Below are 15859 nucleotides of genomic sequence, written 5' to 3'. Positions count from 1 at the left end.
CAACGTAATGTTATATATATATATTTATTTATTAGGATATTTTTTACCTGCAAGCTGCAATATTTCTATTTGTTGGCTTTAAGCAGGCTATTTACATAGTTGGCAATGGGGGAAAAAAGTTACTTTTAGATTTGTCAAATTTTCATTTAGATATAATTTTTATTAAAATCACATGACAATGATTGAGATACGAAGACTTTATTATAAAATAAATGAAACTGTTCCACGAAAATGTACATATGAAAAACAGAACTGGCACGCAGCTCTGTACAAATGGTAAGATAAATTGGCGCTCCAAATGGAAAAAGATGACCAACACCTGGGTAATAGGTACCTATTACCGACAACTTCAGGAGCGTAAACAGCAGACTCTGCAAAGGCCACCAGCATCTCTGGCTCCCTCTTATGTCTTTTGTGTGTCTTCATTTGTATGTCTTAATTATTTAAATCACAGTGTGCTTAAAGTATCCGACAAGCTCCGTAGCTTACGTACAATGCATTCGGAATGTATTCAGACCCCTTGACCTTTTTCCACATTTTGTTATGTTACAGCCTTATTCTATAATGGAATCAACCATTTTTTTTACTCATCAATCTACACAAAATTCCCCATAATGACAAAGTGAAAACAGGTTTTCATAAATGTTTGCACATTTAAAAAATTATAATAATAAATAAATAAATTATTTACATTAGTATTCAGACCCGTTGCTATGAGACTAGAAATTGAGCTCAGGTGCATCCTGTTTACATTGATCATCCTTGATGTTTTACAACTTGATTGGAGTCCACCTGTGGTAAATTTAATTGATTGGACATGATTTGGAAAGGACACACACGTCTATATAAGGTCCCACAGTTGACAGTGCATGTCAGAGCAAAAACCAAGCCAAGAGGTCGAAGAATTTGTCAGGTTGGATGGGGAGTGTCACTGCACAGCTATTTTTAGGTATCTCTAGAGATGTTCGATCGGGTTCAAGTCCGGGCCACTCAAGGACATTCAGAGACTTGTTCCGAAGCCACTCCTGCGTTGTCTTGGCTGTGTGCTTAGGGTTGTTGTCCTGTTGGAAGGTGAACCTTCACCCCAGTCTGAGGTCCTGAGCGCTCTAGAGCATGATTTCATCAAGGATCTCTCTGTACTTTGCTCTGTTCATCTTTCCAACAATCCTGACTAGACTCCCAGTCCCTGCCGCTGAAAAACATCCCCACAGCATGATGCTGCCACCACCACGCTTCACCGTAGGGATGGTGCCAGGTTTCTTCCAGACGTGACACTTGGCATTCAGGCCAAAGAGTTTAATCTTGGTTTCATCAGACCAGACAATCATGTTTCTTTTGGTCTGAGAATCCTTTAGGTGCCTTTTGGCAAACTCCAAGAGGGCTGTGGCTTCTGTCTGGCCACTCTACCATAAAGGCCTGATTCGTGGAGTGCTGTAGAGATGGGAGAACCTTCCAGGAAGACAACCATCTCCACAGAGGAACTCTGGAGCTCATTCAGAGTGACCGTCGGGTTCTTGGTCACCTCCCTGACCAAGGCCCTTCTCCCCCGATTGCTCAGTTTGGCCAGGCGGCCAGCTCTAGGAAGAGTTGGTGGTTCCAAACTTCTTCCATGTAAGAATGATGGAGCCCACGGTGTTATCCGTGCCTCGACACAATCCTGTCTCGGAGCTCTACGGACAATTCCTTCGACCTCATGGCTTGGTTTTTGCTATGACATGCACCGTCAACTGTTTTTTATTTTTAATACATTTGCTAAAAATTCAACAAAAAAACAGTTTTTGCTTTGTCATTATATGGTATTGTGATGTCATTATGGGGTATTGTGATGTCATTATGGGGTATTGTGATGTCATTATGGGGTATTGTGATGTCATTATGGGGTATTGTGTGTAGATTGATGAGGGGTTAAATATTTAATCAATTTTAGAATAAAGCTGTAATGTAACATGTGGAAAAAGTCAAGGGGTCTGAATACTTTCTGAATGCACTGTATGTGTATTGTCTTCCCACAGAGGTCGTCCTTTCTGAAATATCTATACAATGTAAACATCTATCTATCTATCTATATATATATATCCATATAGAGAGAGAGAGCTCATGTAAATATAATCTCTACGTTTCCAGGGATTTGTAGGCTCCTCAAAGTGTGACATGGATTAATTGTTACATTGTTTCATATCAGATAGAAAGAAGCTTAATATTATGATGTAACTTGTCCAGACCAGGTTCTGGCTGGGTTTTTAAAACTGTGTGTGTGTCAGTACTGTCACAGCAGGCTTGACTGTGAGGACTAGTCTTTGTGACAGGTGGTCTGTCTGTGTTCCGGTGACATGGGGAGGAGAGGAGGAGGACAGGGGAGAAGAGGAGGAGGACAGGGGAGAAGAAAACAAGGGAGGAGGGAGGAGGGGAGAGGAGGAGGACATGGAGAGGACAGGGAGAGGAGGAGGACAGGGAGAGGAGAACAGGAGATGAGGGAGGAGAGGGTGGATGAAGCGAGAGGAGGGAGGAGAGGGTGGATGAAGCGAGAGGAGAGAGGAGAGGGTGGATGAAGGGAGAGGAGGGAGGAGAGGGTGGATGACAGGAGAGCATGGGGTAGGAGGAGGACAGGATGTAAGGGTTGAAAGAGAAGTGACGTGGAGGAGGGGGGAGGAGAGGGTGGATGAAGGGAGAGGAGAGATGATAGCGAGGGGAGGGGAGGAGAGGGTGGATGAAGGGAGAGGAGAGAGGATAGCGAGGGGATTTCCAGAGATCAACTCGTAATCATGAAGGGTCAAATCATTTCTTCCCTTCTATCAGCACGCTTAACTCTCTTATCCTACCTCATTTGCACATGCTGTATATAGATTTTTTTTCACCTGTATTATTGATTGTATGTTTGTTTATTCCATGTGTAACTCTGTGTTGTTGTTTGTGTTGAACTGCTTTGCTTTATCTTGGCCAGGTCGCAGTTGCAAATGAGAACTTGTTCTCAACTAGCCGACCTGGTGAAATAAAATAAATAATCCGGCCACACCAGTACAGGGCACAGATATAAAACCTCCCATTTGGGCCATATTGCTTTCACCCATCCAGTCCCATCAGAGTGACGAGCTCAGGTGTAGTGGCCTAGGGGGTAGGGTGTAGGTAGAGCTGGGCGATATGGCCAAAATATTGTATCACGGTATATTAACACATTTGGACGGTATGACGGTCATTTTTGTTTTGAATACTAAAAGTTGTACATTTGTTTTATGAGTAGTGAGTGATGTCAGGGTGGCAACACATACATTATAAGTGATTTCAATGAGTCTTTCTCCATTCCGATTGGTTTATACTGTTCAATTCAGGGATGTTCTCTGTTTAGTGAGTCCTCCAGATCAGAGGCAGAGAGATGACCAGGGATGTTCTCTGTTTAGTGAGTCCGCCAGATCAGAGGCAGTAGGGATGACCAGGGATGTTCTCTGTTTAGTGAGTCCGTCAGATCAGAGGCAGAGAGATGACCAGGGATGTTCTCTTGATAAGTGCGTGAATTAGACCATTTTCCTGTCCAGTTAATCCTTCAAAATGTAACAAGTACTTTTGGGGGTCAGGGAAAATGTATGTATTTTCTTTAGGAATGTAGTAAAGTAGAAGTAAAAGTTGTCAAATTAAAAAAATAGTAAAGCACAGACACCCCAAAAAATACATAAGTAGTACTCTAAAGTATTTTTACTAAGGTACTTTTTCCATTGCTCAATTGAGATAAGTTCCACACTGCCACGTAGGGCTGCACGATACGGGCAAATAATCTATGACTTATTTTTAACCAAATGTTGCAATTGAGATTTGACTTCCGAATTAGAGCAAAACTGTTGGAATCATGGAAATAGAATGGAATGACTATTCTATTCTATAGTTAGAATATAATAGTGGGCACTTTGAATACAATGTTGTTTGAGATGGAAAACAAATTAAAATGCCAGGGAGGAGTTATTGTGACAGGGTAGGAACTAAAGTGTTGACAAGTGTTTCCTAGGGGACCCTATAAGCTGTTGCTACATTGCATGTTTTCTCTTAGCAACTTCATATTCCTCTTTGTTTCAGAAGATCCTGTTGCACAAACAACATGCTGATTTAGGCCTCCACCATCACTGGTATTATCAGGCTGTATTAGCTAGCTACGTTTGTTCTGACTCAGTACATTTATTAGCTAGCTACCTAGCTATTAGCATTAGCGGCTAACAATTAACATCTCACAAAATTTAGGGCAACTTTGCTAAGAAAAGACAAACTAGCTGTTTGCTGATGTAAGAAACTACAAACTAAATGGTGTAATTATAGAACGCTGCTGGAATTATATGAAGCAAAGTGATAACAGCATTGTTGTCATCAACATCGTTACATGTGCTACATTGACCATGTTGACTGAACGCAAGTGTTGGGGCTAGGTCCGTGTGGAAAGTGGCACAGAGAGAAAGAGCGGAGAGAGATGACTCAAGTAGCAGAGTAAACTATAAAAATAGACGTTACACACGGCGTTTCACATTTAACAAACCAAACATTCAAATACCGGTATAGAAGGTAAAGTGAAAACCCAAACCTGTCCCTGTATCAATACAGGTATAACGTAAAATACGGTATACCGCCCAGCCCTAGGTGTAGGGTGTATGGACTAGGGTGTAGGGCATATGTCAGGGGTTGTTTCTGGAAGGGGACATGTGGTCACTGTGAGCCAATGACATGGCTGGATTGTGTGAAATTCTATAAAGATGTCACCACCTGTTAAGAGAGGAACCCCAGAGGAAAGACTACTCTCGCCCACCATTATATCACACACTGTGTGTGTGACCTCTACCCTACAGTCAAACGCTATAGTATCCGACCCGTTGCCCCGACCACTTCAGCCTATCAGACCCGTTGCCCCGACCACTTCAGCCTATCAGACCCGTTGCCCCGACTACTTCAGCCTATCAGACCCGTTGCCCCGACTACTCCAGCCTATCAGACCCGTTGCCCCGACTACTTCAGCCTATCAGACCCGTTGCCCGACTACTTCAGCCTATCAGACCCGTTGCCCGACTACTTCAGCCTATCAGACCCGTTGCCCCGACTACTTCAGCCTATCAGACCCGTTGCCCGACTACTTCAGCCTATCAGACCCGTTGCCCGACTACTCCAGCATATCAGACCCGTTTCCTGACTACTTGAGGATATCACACCTGTGCCGCTGGATGTGTCATTTTCGCCAATCCAAGGGACCATTTTCTAACTGTCGTGTTGACCCGAACCGTAATGCGCTGGCTCAGACATTTTCTTTCCACATTTCCCTCTTCAGCACAGATCCAGTAACTATGGTGGATGTGTAACCAGTCCAGCTCAGTACAGCTTGGCACGGCTCGGCGCAGTATGGCCCGGCTCAGCTCGGTACGGTATTTACTTTACATTTTCAGCGTGTGTATGTGTAAAATAAACTAAATCGGGAGAAAAAAATAAAAAATAACAATCGGCCGATTAATCGATATCAGCTTTTTTTTGGGGTCCTCCAATAAATTGGTATCGGTATTGAAAAATCATAATCGGTCGACCTGTAGATTACGCCATATAACAGATGCATGTCACCAGCGGAGCACAAAGCAAGAACAGCTATCTGACAGCCATGCCCTGCCCAGAGGTGGAACATATCTGCGGTTTGCTCCATAGCTACAGGGTGAGGGGTGAGAAGGAGAGGGGGGTGACGGGTCTAGAAATAGCCGTGTCACATGAGGGCGACCAGAGACCAAAAAGCCATCCAGCCTGCCTGTCCTCCTTACATAAGAACATGCTGCTTTACACACACACACACACACACACACACACAATATGAACACACACACGTCATGTTCTTCACACACCCTTAAAAAGGGATATTTCAGGATTTTTGCCCTTTATAAAACTTCCGTCAGATGAACTCGTGGATAACCATTTTTATGTCTCTGTGTGCAGTTGGAAGGAAGTTCCTCACTAGAGTTACTGCAACTGCTAACTAGCATTAGCGCAATGACTTGAAGTCTATGGTAACTGCTAGCCTCCTAGTAGACAGCGCCATGACTGGACGTCTCTTGTAACACTAGTTATCATTGGCTCGCAAAACAAACACTAACTTCCGTCCTACAGGATGCAGAGTATTTTTTTTATATCTGCGAGTTCATCGGACTGCCAAAATCCTGAAGTATCCCTTTAACTCCTCTGTAGCCTCTCTGAACCTGTAGAGAAACACACCTGTTTAAACAGCCCAACCTCTCCCAGCTTTTGGGAACACTTGCGAAACAGACAAAACCAGACCACGCCAGGGTATGACAAGGCAATGAGAGGAGTGAAAAATTCTTCCATAGTTAATATTCTCCAAATGGAAAGACAAAGAAGACGACGATGTCTTCACTAGTTTAACATGTTATTAACTCCAACCTCGTGAAAGTGACAAACTGACACGTTTTCATTTTTGTCAAAAAAAAAAAAAACGACTTTATATCGAAAGGTCTGCCTTTTTGATTTGGCGGCCTGCACATGCTCAGTTTGGCGCGAGCCGAGCGGTAGAGCCGACGACCTGTTTCTACGCATGAGCTTAGCCCTTAGCCCGACCCTGTTCAATCCTCTCAGATCTCTAGGGCAGGTCTCTCCAACCATGTTCATCCTCTCAGATCTCTAGGGCAGGTCTCTCCGACCCTGTTCAATCCTCTCAGATCTCTCCAACCCTGTTCAATCCTCTCAGATCTCTCCAAACCTGTTCAATCCTCTCAGATCTCTCCAAACCTGTTCAATCCTCTCAGATCTCTAGACTCCAGGGCAGGGCTCTCCAACCCTGTTCCTGGAGAACTACTGTCCTGTAGAAATTCACTCTAACCCTAATCTAGCGCATCTGATTGTAATAATTAGCTAGTTTATAAGATGAATCTGGTTAGTTACAACTGGGGTTGAAGTGAAAATCATCAGGAGTGTCTCTCTCCAGGAACAGGGTTGGAGTTAAAACCTACAGGAAGGTATCTCTCTAGGAACAGGGTTGGAGTGAAAACCTACAGGAGGGTAGCTCTCTAGGAACAGGGTTGGAGTGTTAACCTACAGGAGGGTGGCTCTCTAGGAACAGGGTTGGAGTGAAAACCTACAGGAGAGTAGTTCTCTAGGAACAGGGTTGGAGTGAAAACCTACAGGAGGGTAGTTCTCCAGGAACAGGGTTGGAGTGAAAACCTACAGGAGGGTATCTCTCCAGGAACAGGGTTGGAGTGAAAACCTACAGGAGGGTAGCTCTCTAGGAACAGGAGGGTTTCCGGTTTGGGCTGGTTTCTGGAACAGGTACGTACCAACCTCCATCTTTCCCCAGCAATCTCCTCTCTCTGCTCCTAAACAACTACATGGTCAAAAGCAGCAACATAATAACTCAACACCAAACGAACAATTCCGACAGACTGTGTGACTGTCCCATCCAGTGGGTTGGAGAGTGAGGCTGAGGCCGAGTGGGGGGGTCGGATCAGTCCGTAGCTACAATCACAGTAGCTCATAGTTTGTTGGTAAGCTAAGCCCCATAGTCATTAGCATAGTTTACAGCAGGGCACGAGAACAGACAGACACTGTGTGTCACAATGCTTTGATACACATTCTACCAGGAAGGAACACAGAATCAGAGCTAATGACAACCTGGCCACGGGTAACTGGGCCAAGACTAGAACAAGCTGAAGAACCTGAGCCAAAACTAGAGCAGAGTGACAGCAAAAAGCAGCCTTAGAAAGTCCAGGCCAAAACAGAACACTGGTGTAGTCCTAGCTACAGGTAACTAACTGGGTCAAACACAGACATTTGCCGAACAAGCCCTATTTCAGTGACCTCTGGTACATTCTAATGCCTTGAGTTCAAATAATTAATACTTTAACTACTTTACCTCGAGGATCTGGATATTGTCTAGGCCAGGGGTTCCCAACCTTTTTTGATTACTGTACCACCAACTAAATGTTGCTCTGCCCGGGGGAACCCACTCATGTACATTTTACCAGTAGGCCTATGGTCTCATGAGTCTTCTAAAGTACCCCCTATGGATAGACCGAGTACCCTCAGGGGTCCTAGTACCCCCTGTGGATAGACCGAGTACCCTCAGGGGTCCTAGTACCCCCTGTGGATAGACCGGGTACCCTCAGGGGTCCTAGTACCCCCTGTGGATAGACCGAGTACCCTCAGGGGTCCTAGTACCCCCTGTGGATAGACCGAGTACCCTCAGGGGTCCTAGTACCCCCTGTGGATAGACCGAGTACCCTCAGGGGTCCTAGTACCCCCTGTGGATAGACCGAGTACCCTCAGGGGTCCTAGTACCCCCTGTGGATAGACCGAGTACCCTCAGGGGTCCTAGTACCCCCTGTGGATAGACCGAGTACCCTCAGGGGTCCTAGTACCCCCTGTGGATAGACCGAGTACCCTCAGGGGTCCTAGTACCCCCTGTGGATAGACCGAGTACCCTCAGGGGTCCTAGTACCCCCTGTGGATAGACCGGGTACCCTCAGGGGTCCTAGTACCCCCTGTGGATAGACCGAGTACCCTCAGGGGTCCTAGTACCCCCTGTGGATAGACCGAGTACCCTCAGGGGTCCTAGTACCCCCTGTGGATAGACCGGGTACCCTCAGGGGTCCTAGTACCCCCTGGTTGGGAACCTCTGGTCGAGACCTATATGACCAGCAATATTTTCTATGTAAAACAACCTTTACTGCAAGATATTAATTGCCATAATGTTTGTTCTTCAAATTTTAATTGTCTCACTAGCTGTGGACACTTTGGGTAAAAGAAAGCAATGTGTCATTTTGTAACTCGAGTGAAATCTCTTGTCAGTTTGGCCTGTCAATCAATCACTAGTGGGTGGGACTGAGGGCAGGATGTTTGAGTTTCGGTAGGGTTTAAACGTAACCTTTATTTAACTAGGCAAGTCAGTTAAGAACAAATTCTTATTTACAACGACAGCCTACCGGGGAGTTAACTGCCTTGTTCAGGGGGCAGAACGACAGATCTGTTTTACCTTGTCAGCTCGGGATTTCGATCTAACAACCTCAACGCTCTAACCGCTAGGCTACTTGCCTCCCCCCTCTAACCGCTAGGCTACTTGCCTCCCCCCTCTAACCGCTAGGCTACTTGCCTCCCCCCTCTAACCGCTAGGCTACTTGCCTCCCCCCTCTAACCGCTAGGCTACTTGCCTCCCCCCTCTAACCGCTAGGCTACTTGCCTCCCCCCTCTAACCGCTAGGCTACTTGCCTCCCCCCTCTAACCGCTAGGCTACTTGCCTCCCCCCTCTAACCGCTAGGCTACTTGCCTCCCCCCTCTAACCGCTAGGCTACTTGCCTCCCCCCTCTAACCGCTAGGCTACTTGCCTCCCCCCTCTAACCGCTAGGCTACTTGCCTCCCCCCTCTAACCGCTAGGCTACTTGCCTCCCCCCTCTAACCGCTAGGCTACTTGCCTCCCCCCTCTAACCGCTAGGCTACTTGCCTCCCCCCTCTAACCGCTAGGCTACTTGCCGCCACTAGAATGACTGAAGAGTGAAGCAGGTATTAAACATGGGCTTTAATAAAACAGAAAGCAGCAGTTGATTACTCCATTGTCGACACTTTAAATCATATCAGTAAGCCTATATAAAATATCTTTAATACCATATAGGTATTATGACATTAGCTTTTATATTTTACACCAGAATGAGGCTCTCTTCACTAACTATCATTCTTGTAGTGAGGATTTTTATTTATTTATTTATTTATTTTTTATATCCCCTTTCCCCCCAATTTTCGTGGTATCCAATCGCTAGTAATTACTATCTTGTCTCATCGCTACAACTCCCGTACGGGCTCGGGAGAGACGAAGGTCGAAAGCCATGCGTCCTCCGAAGCACAACCCAACCAAGCCGCACTGCTTCTTAACACAGTGCGCCTCCAACCCGGAAGCCAGCCGCACCAATGTGTCGGAGGAAACACTGTGCACCTGGCCCCCTTGGTTAGCGCGCACTGCGCCCGGCCCGCCACAGGAGTCGCTGGAGTGCGATGAGACAAGGATATCCCTACCGGCCAAACCCTCCCTGACCCGGACGACGCTAGCCCAATTGTGCGTCGCCCCACGGACCTCCCGGTCGCGGCCGGCTGCGACAGAGCCTGGGCGCAAACCCAGAGACTCTGGTGGCGCAGTTAGCACTGCGATGCAGTGCCCTAGACCACTGCGCCACCCGGGAGGCCCGTAGTGAGGATTTAACATCATCGAATGTCTTCCTAATTTATTTGCAGATAAAAAAATTATAATCATTTAAATCACCGAAAAGCAGTAGTAGTCAACCAGTATGAAAATTAGGTAGCCAAATGAAGGGCTATTTGACAGATGCGATGACATTCCGTTCACCTATAAGATCTGTTCAAAATGAGCCGTTCCGTTCACCTAGAAGATCTGTTCAAAATGAGCCGTTCCGTTCACCTAGAAGATCTGTTCAAAATGAGCCGTTCCGTTCACCTATAAGATCTGTTCAAAATGAGCCGTTCCGTTCACCTAGAAGATCTGTTCAAAATGAGCCGTTCCGTTCACCTATAAGATCTGTTCAAAATGAGCCGTTCCGTTCACCTATAAGATCTGTTCAAAATGAGCCGTTCGCTGGCGAACAACCCAACAAAACAGGTCTCCTGGGCCTGTGTTTACCACAGACCTTATTTCTGTCTTTTATTTTTTTTTAAATATATATATATAATGTATAGCCTTACCTATAGATCTTGGGTCCATTAAATGGTATGCCCCAAAAGCAATATTGAAATGTGAGATTTCAAAATATTAATTTTGTAAAAATATATATATATATATATATTAAATCCCCAAAGGCTTTGACCAACGAGCCATGGCTGAGTTAGTGCCTACAAAAAGGACTACTATTACTATTGCTCTCTATGAGCAGCAGAAAGACAACGAGTAGGGAGCCAGTACATTGCAATAAACGCTTTTGAAATTTTAAAACAGAAAATATTTACAAAATAATACATATTAGAGTAGGTCAGATAGATCGGGACGCACAACTGCACCGCGAGCGCCATGCACTACCAACTGAGCTACAGAGGACCACATTATTCATCTTTTATTTTTTTAAGTCAGTCAAGCCATTGTCTACAGGGAAAATACGAGCAGGATATAGTTTTGCCGCAAACACAACATTACAGTTGCAACATAAATTCAGACAAGGAAAAATGGCGCAACATAATGATAAACAAAATAAACCAAAACGTATAAATACACTAGATGACCCATAGGGGGCGCTGTTGAAGCCAACATACCTCCATCTTGGTATTTCCCCCCCCCCCCCCCCCCCCCCCCCCCCCCACCGTTCTAAAAACAATATCGTGGAATCTATAGAAATTGATTTATTATTATGCATTCAGTTTTTTGCCACATTTATTATATTACAGAGACTTTAATGCGTACTTTTAAATTATATTAGTTAAACAAAATATATAGTTTATAAAAAACTTTTTCCTTAAAATATCACTACAACAATAGAAATGCATGTCATTTTGTCGTTGAAACATTTAATTGAAATAATGTATATAATAATAATACTAATAAGTGCCAATATGGCCGACCAGAGCTACTAAATACGGAGGCACACAATTAAAAATACAGACGGAACTTAATTTAGCCAATGAAAATGTCTCAGCAGAATGAAACAAAAACACGTTTAGCATATTTAAAGAACTGGTTAAGAATAATAGACATGCAATAATAATAATAATAATTTTAAAAAATGATTATAAAAAAATAAAGTTCCATAATTGCATTCTACTTGAATAGCGAGTTGCAGTAGCCTGCATATGGCCTTGCCAACAACGGCCTTCTCATTTCTGTCCTCTACAATACAAAAACTGAGGGCATTCCCCTTGTAGGCTTTTCACATATAGGACATTTTCTCTATTTAACTTCAGTGGAAAAGGCCTTCGTCTTTTGCAATCAAATGGTAGCCTAGGCCACGGCTCCTCTCTCTCCCCCCTCCTCTCTCAGCAGCAGCCTACACATAAGGCAGAAGCACAAGGAGTGAGAGAATGGTTCAGGGTGTATGATAGGCAGCCCCGGACAATTTATTTATCAGCTTTTAATTTAAAAATCTGCCAAAACCAAGCCTTTACAGGCCAACGGAAACCCTGGCGTGTGTGTCTGTGTGTCTAAGAGAGAGTATGGTAGTAAACAGAGAAGTTAATCTACTATCTTATCATAATGCCGGTCCTATCTTCATTCATTATGACTCCTCAGAGGAAAACCAGCTGAGCTCTGCATTGCTCTGCGCTATCCTCCCCCACAGTGATTACATTTGGAAAGTAGGCCCTATACGCCCCACAGTGATTACATTAGGCCCTATACGCCCCACAGTGATTACATTTGGAAAGTAGGCCCTATACGCCCCACAGTGATTACATTTGGAAAGTAGGCCCTCCGACACAATGTCAGCACCCTAAATAATACTCTATTCCTTGCATACTAGCGCACTCCTTTTGCCAGCGCCCATAGGGCTCTGTAGGGAATAGAGTGGCATTGAAGACACAGCCTTTATAGTAATACTAGAAAAGCTAGAACACACATCATGTCAGGACTGTGTGAAACCTCCCTCTCGTCTCTCCCAATCGTATCACTTCCTCCCCTATAGCATTCTCTCCCTCCCCTTCTCCCTCCCTATCGTATCATTCCCCCCTCTCCCTATCGTATCATTCCCCTCTCTCCCTATCGTATCATTCCCCTCTCTCCCTATCGTATCATTCCCCTCTCTCCCTATCGTATCATTCCCTCTCTCCCTATCGTATCATTCCCTCTCTCCCTATCGTATCATTCCCTCTCTCCCTATCGTATCATTCCCTCTCTCCCTATCGTATCATTCCCTCTCTCCCTATCGTATCATTCCCTCTCTCCCTATCGTATCATTCCCAGTTGAACCGTTAACTAACTATGTCGTCTTATTGCTACCTACATCACTATTCTATTAGATCCCCACCATCTCTGTCTGCATATCCATTTTAATTTGAAGTGCTTTATTGGCATGGGAAACATATGTTTACATTGGATCTCTATCAATTAACTCCTTAACTCTCAGATCATAAAATTTAAATAGCCAAGTCAGTTTAGAAAAAATTCTTATTTACAATGACGGCCTACCGGGGAGCAGCGGGGAGAGAACTGCCTTGTTCAGGGGGCAGAACGGCAGACTTTGTTTTACCTTGTCAGCTCTGGGATTCGATCCTGCAACCTTTCGGTTACTGACCCAACGCTCTAACCACTAGGCTACCTACCTGCCACCCCAGATGCACACAAAGGCTGATAATAACCACTCAATCATGGGTGAATTAGAAAAGAGAGCGACCGTAGGGGAAGTACAATAGAATATACAATAAGGACCGTAGTGGCCCTGCAGAGACAGAGATCCAGTGACAAGGTCTGTACCTCGCGGCGGTGCCGGCACAAGCAGAGAGACAGGCCAGCTGGTGGCAGTGCTTTGAGGCATACACATGCATCAACCACATTTGGAGATAGGCTATCTCAGCGTTTCCCAAACTCGGTCCTCGGGACCCCGAGGGGATGCACGTTTAGGTTGTCCTAGCACTACACAGCTGATTCAAATCTAAATAAAAAAAATGTATCGGTCACATACATGCACTTAGCAGATGTTATTGCGGGTGTAGCGAAATGCTTGTGTTTCTACCTCCGACAGTGCAGTAAATATCTACCAAGTAATATCTTACATTTTCACAACATATACACAATACACACAAATCTAAGTAAAGTAATGGAATTAAGAATATATAAATATATGGACGAGCAATGTCAGCTAATCAACTATCAAGCTTAGATCATGTGAATCAGCTGTGTAGAGAACCAAAAGGTGCATATAGTTTTGGGTTCCTGGGGACCGAGTTTGAGAAACACTAGACTATCGCCACACCGGGGTGCTCAGTGCGCAGGTCCGGTCGACCGTCGAAAGAGCATCGCCACATAAACGCTGAAAGCTAATTTCGACAACAGATCAGCTCCACTCTGGAAATCATGGCTACTTGCACAACAGTGAGCGTTACGTACCGGACCAGTCAATGAAAAGGCAACTTCAAATGTCCCCGGTCGCCATTTGTGTATTGTTTAATAAAGCTAGTTCAGAAAATAGGATATTAGTAGCCTAAAGCGTAACAGTAGCAGGCAGCAGCCTATATCCATCCGGCTGAGAAAGAGAGCCGCGGGAATGAGACTAGTACACTATGACAACCAAACACGTGTTATAGCCATTTACCGACTAGACTTAATTATCATTAGGGCTAGTGGCTCTATTATAGCCAACATAACTCACCCTGGTCGCAACAATGTCGTCTCTACCAATGTATCAATTGTTTCGTTCCGTGTATTCTGGAGTAGCCTAGTTTAGGCTATATGGGCAACATTGTGCCCAATAATGGTATGATTTTTTGTTGTTGTTGCGAATGTTGACACTTACCAGGCCTGTTTTTGTCCCGCGTTATGGAAGGCATCGCCCAGTGGGCTCTACCGCCATGTGGATGGAAATGATTTAGAGAATTTGCCCTTAGCAGAAAACCAACACGATAAAATCGGACACACACAGAGCAACATAAATACACTTACACGAGCGAAATACGACACCCGTTCTTTTCCCCCCGACCGCTGAAACGTTCTCCTTTTCCCAGAACCAAACGTCTAGCTGTCGGCTGATGGCTTTTTGACGCTCCGTCGAAAATGTCCAGATTCCGACACACTCTGCCTCTCAGTTCAGTATGTCCCCCTGCTCTACACGTGTGTCATGAACAACATTAGCGTGACCAGAATAGTGGAGTCGGCGGGTTGCCATCAAAATAAAAGTCCCCCGTTGAAACGGATGAAAATAGTGGAATCATGCCACAATTGGACTAGATAAGCAAGGTTGTAATGTTGTTAAATAAATTCAACAAAAGACAATGATTAGTTAATTTTACAAAATAAATATTTTGAAATCGCACATTTCAATATTGCTTTTGGGGCATATTCAAGATCTATAGGTAAGGCTATACATTGCAACATAAGCAGGCTATGCCACCATTGCAATCCTGAAGTCTGTACATACACAGTACGATTTCAACAGATTTTTACTTTTATGTGTCAAATTATTGTCTTTTATTGAATTTATATAACAATACACCAACCTCGATTAGCATTATATGTGGTTCTAAGATTAACTTAGCCTTAAAATGCTTTTGGGAAACCGGGTCCAGCTCTCAGGGGCGGACTGGGACCAGAAATCTGCCCTGGTATTTCTAACAGGACCGTTTTTTTCTCTTAAGCCCCCCATACTGGCCCATTTCTCTCCTCCAGGCCCCCACACTGGCCCATTTCTCTCCTCCAGGCCCCCATACTGGCCCATTTCTTTCCTCCAGGCCCCCCAAACTGGCCCATTTCTTTCCTCCAGGCCCCCCACACTGGCCCATTTCTCTCCTCCAGGCCCCCCACACTGGCCCATTTCTCTCCTCCAGGCCCCCCACACTGGCCCATTTCCTCCAGGGCCCCACACTGGCCCATTTCTCTCCTCCAGGCCCCCCACACTGGCCCATTTCTCTCCTCCAGGCCCCCCACACTGGCCCATTTCTCTCCTCCAGGCCCCCCACACTGGCCCATTTCCTCCAGGCCCCCACACTGGCCCATTTCTCTCCTCCAGGCCCCCCACACTGGCCCATTTCTCTCCTCCAGGCCCCCACACTGGCCCATTTCCTCCAGGCCCCCACACTGGCCCATTTCTCTCCTCCAGGCCCCCCACACTGGCCCATTTCTCTCCTCAAGGCCCCCCACACTGGCCCATTTCTCTCCTCCAGCCCCCCACACTGGCCCATTTCTCTCCTCCAGGCCCCCCACACTGGCCCA

The 15859-nt window shown here is 45.4% G+C and overlaps 1 protein-coding gene across 4 annotated transcripts in view; it reads right to left on the bottom strand.

Moving 5' to 3' along the window:
* Window positions 1–14804, bottom strand: part of LOC129826770 (sodium-dependent phosphate transporter 2-like) — an 83323-nt gene extending 68519 nt beyond the window's left edge. For 2 of the 4 annotated variants that reach the window (XM_055887837.1, XM_055887840.1), the window contains exon 1: window positions 14594–14804. The gene's annotated coding sequence lies outside the window, so the exon portion shown is untranslated. The other 2 variants (XM_055887836.1, XM_055887838.1) reach the window with 2 other exon arrangements.
* Between the last annotated feature and the right edge of the window lie 1055 nt (window positions 14805–15859).

This window comes from Salvelinus fontinalis, chromosome 28 (assembly GCF_029448725.1).
Source record: "Salvelinus fontinalis isolate EN_2023a chromosome 28, ASM2944872v1, whole genome shotgun sequence".
In the NCBI taxonomy this organism is placed as follows: domain Eukaryota; kingdom Metazoa; phylum Chordata; class Actinopteri; order Salmoniformes; family Salmonidae; genus Salvelinus; species Salvelinus fontinalis.
This window is presented reverse-complemented; position numbering and strand designations above follow the sequence as displayed.